The sequence below is a fragment of the Gavialis gangeticus genome, unplaced genomic scaffold, assembly GCF_001723915.1.
Source record: "Gavialis gangeticus isolate Ggan-Ray unplaced genomic scaffold, GavGan_comp1, whole genome shotgun sequence".
Lineage (NCBI taxonomy): Eukaryota > Metazoa > Chordata > Crocodylia > Gavialidae > Gavialis > Gavialis gangeticus.
Window position 1 is genome coordinate 40,412,648 of NW_017729029.1, and position 4,257 is coordinate 40,416,904.

Genomic DNA, 4,257 nt, shown 5'->3' on the forward strand with positions numbered 1-4,257 from the left:
CTGAGCCCCGGCACCAGTGAAAGCCCGAGACAGGGCTGGCGTGCAGGCTTGGAGAGAGCCATGGGCGCGAGTAGCGCGGGACCGGCTCAGTTAGAGCCACTGGCGCGAGTAGCACGGGGCTGGCTCAGTTAGAGCCACAGGCGCCAGGGGCGCGGGACAGAGCCCACAGCAGGGCAATAGCGCTGGGGGCACGGGACAGAGCCCACAGCAGGACAATAGCGCCGGGGGCGTGGGAAGCACTGATAATGCCCGTAGAAGGGCGAGTACACCCGGGAGCCCCGAGAAGGGCAGGGGCCAGCGTTGGACCCGAAGTAGGGTGGGCGCTGGTGAAGGCCCGAAACAGGGCTGGCGCCAGTAATTGTCTGAAGGAGGGCGATCGCGCGGGTACGAGCCCGGAGAGGACAGGGTGTGCGAGACAGGGCCCAGAGAGGGCAGGACCAGCCCGGAGAGGGCAAGGGACCATCCGAGGTCTTACAGACATAAGAACGTCCGGGACAGCAGCGAGGCTTGGGGCGTGCTAAAGGGGAGGTAGGAGGCACGCATATCCCATAAGGCTGGGGGTGCACCAAGTCACCCATAGATACAAGGAGATCAAAGGCAGCCTCCCATATAAAATCAAAGACGTGGCAGGAGAGAATAAGAGGGTGCTGGATCTCCTAACTGGCACGGCAGGGGGCGCTAGCGGGATCACGGCCACTCCTAGGCCCCACTCCGTGACAGCAACCAACATGGGTTCATTAGAGGCAGGTCCTGTCAGATCAACCTGGTGGCCTTCTACGACCAGGTCACAAAAATCCTTGGATGCAGGTGTCGCAGTGGACATAATCCTTTCTAAAGTCCAGAAAGACTTCAACACTGTTTCTCACCCCATTCTCATCAAAAAATTAGGCGACTGTGGCGTCGATGCCTACACAGTCAAATGGATTGCAAATTGGCTGGAGGGCCACACCCAGAGAGTGGTGGTGGACGGGTTGTTTTCAACTTGGAGGGATGTGGGCAGTGGGGTCCCCCAGGACTCGGTCCTCAGGTCTGCACTGTTCAACATCTTCATCAGCGACTTGGACGAGGGCGTGAAAGGCACCTTGTTCAAGGTCGCGGATGACACTAAGATGCGGGGAGATGTGGGCACATTAGAAAGGAAGGACAGGCTACAGCTAGACCTAGACAGGTTACAGGGGTGGGCGGATGAGAATAGGATGGGTTTCAATATTGACAAGCACAAGGTGCTGCACCTGGGGAGGAAGAACCAGCATCATACCTACAGGCTGGGGAACTCCCTTCTCGTCAGCGCAGAGGCAGAAAAGGATCTTGGAGTCATTATTGATGCCAGGATGAACATGGTCCAGCAGTGTGGGGAGGCAGTCAGGAAGGCCAACCATACCTTGTCATGCATCCACAGATGCATCACGAGCAGGTCCAAGGAGGTGATCCTCCCCCTCTATGTCACACTGGTCAGGCCGCAGCGGAAGTACTGCGTCCAGTTCTGGGTGCTGCACTTCAGGAGCGATGTGGACAGCATTGAGAGGGTCCAGAGCAGGGCCACTCGCATGATCAGGGGGCAGCAGGGCAGGCCCTATGAGCAGAGGCTACGGGACCTGAACCTGTTCAGCCTCCAAAAGAGAAGGCTGAGAAGGGATCTGGTGGCTGTCTATAAACTTACCAAGAGGGACCAGCGGAGAATGGGAGAGGCCCTGTTCCCTCGAGCACTACCAGGAGTAACTAGGAACAACGGCCATAAGCTGACTGAGAGTAGGTTCAGGCTAGATATCAGAAGACACTACTTCACAGTTAGGGCGGCTAGGATCTGGAACCAACTTCCAAGGGAAGTGGTGTTCGCTTCTACCCTGGGGGTCTTCAAAAGGAGGCTAGATAGTCACCAGCGTTTGACCGCAGCATCCTTTCCTGCTTAGGCAGGGGGTCGGACTTGATGATCTGCTCAGATCCCTTCCAAACCTACCAACTATGAAACAGGACTTGAAACCTACAGCTACATCTCACTCCTCAGTGAGAAAGTGTGTGGCAACTTGGGGTGGTAACAACCTATAGGTACAGTACAGCAGTGGGAGTCAACCCTTTTGCATAACTAGGACAGGGTGAGGGGGCACCCGGCTCAGGCCCAACTATGAAGGGTGCCAGGGTCCACCCTTCTGGGAATCTTTGCCACATCAGGAGAATCCCTGCACTGCTTTGCCCAGCCCCAGGAGCTGGGCAGTGCAGTACCACACTAAGCAGTGTATCTGAAGATGGTGGGGGAATGAAATTGTGCTTCTGTCTCCCTCTCCCCCGAGATTTTGCAATGCTGGGGGAAATCCTGTGCTGCCTCTTCCCAGGCACAGGAGTTGGGCAGTGCCATGCCACACCAGTGTATCTGGGGAGCTGGGGGAGGCAGGGTTGAGTGGGGTAAGCAAAACGGTGCTCTCCATTCTGCCCATCTACTGTGGTCAACATACCCTTGTCATCATCCCTCTGACCTGGGTGCTGAATGAAATCCCTGATCCACTGTGCCAATCTTTTGGCAGGCATGTCACAAGTTTGCCCTGCACACTCCTTGAGTGCCACTCTAGCGCCCTGCCCCTGTCCATCCACTCCTCTGCTTTTTGCTCCCTGCCCTGTGCTCAATCTGCTGCTCTGTTTTCTGTTCCCTGCCCTATCTGATACTGTACTGTCTCTCTGCTCCCTGATCTACCAGGTGGCACACACACAGGCTGCCCATGCTACTTGTGCCATTCATGGTACAGGTTGGTCACCCCTCCCATAGGGCATCACTGAGACAGGAGACAGGAAGGAATTTCCCTCACTGCTGAGAACCTCACTGCATGTGGAAACTGGGCTGAATGTGTTTGAGGAATATTAAATGCACTAAAAATTGAGTTTTTGGGGAATTGAAACTTTTCCTGCAATTGATTTGAATTCAGTGAATAAAAGAAAAGGTGGGGGAGGGATTATTAAAAATTTGTCAAAATATTTCATATCAAAGCACTTTTAAATGCATCCTCTTTTTTCCCCTCAAACTATTAATTTGGATTTACAAATGGAGTAAATTAAAATACAAAGCAAAACAGAACAAACCCAACTAAACAAGAGAGCATTTGAGAAGGCAAAATACCTAGAAAATGATGTAAGTCATGTCAGGCTGAGAAAAAATGTTCTAGGCTGACTCAAGGCACTGTTTGTTTGTTTTTTTTACTTTTTGGTCTTGACAAAAAACTTGAAACAATTTTTTGTTTTATTTTATTTTGATTTGACTCAAACAACTTTTGTCGTGACATTTTGGTTCACCCCTGAACTGAAAGGTATCCACTGCCAGGCACTGGCAATGTTAAAGATGACCTTGGTCAAGCCAGTGCTCTGTTCTGGGACAGCAAAGCTATGCTTTCAGTTCCTTAAAGATCACCATTGGCTAGGGATAGAAGTGACACATAAACTGATATAAATAATTGGTAACCAATTCAAATCTGTAACAACAGAAATTCAGTGCACATAAACTACTTTCAAAATGGCTGAAACCAATTTAACATAAGCCTGGATGGATGTAGTATCAAACTTAACTGATTTAAGTTAAATCTGTTTATTGAACTTCTGGCCCAGATCTCTTCCAAATTTAAGTTAACTCTCAGTCCCCCAGCACCCCAGGATGCGTTGCACCTCTCTCGCAAATCCCCACCCCCCCACAGGTGGGTGGGCTAGCCTTGGCCCAAGTTGTCTGCTCCAGCCAAGCAAGGAGGCATGCTCTAGTACTCCCTGGCTTCTGGCCTAAGCCACCCCATAAAGGTGGCTGGATTTCTAGAATCAAAAGTGAATATCTGTTCACTCGCTTATCAGTTCAATCTATGTAACTTCAGCTAACCTGTGAGATTGAATCAATTCAGCCTTAGGCATTTTGACTGCCTGTACTTAGCCCATGTGCTGCTATTTTCTGGACTCACCAGCTAGGGACAGACATTCAAAACACCGGAGCCTGAATTGATTCAATCTTTGCAGGTTAGTCTAACCTGGCTAGGCCAAACCAGCTTGTAACTGCTCAGACATCCCAGAAATGCAGGCACATGCCTACAGCGGCTCAGGCTAAAAGCTGGGGGGTGCCAGAGCAGCCCTTCCTTCCCTTCCATAGTTCTGAGCTGAGGGAGGCATGGCCAGGCCCTGGTAGGATGCTCTGATTAGGGAGGGGTCCCCCCCACAAGCACCCCAGCAGGCAGTTGATAACACAGTGTTTATCACCCCATCAGAAAACAAAGCCTCAACATTAGTTCAAGCTCT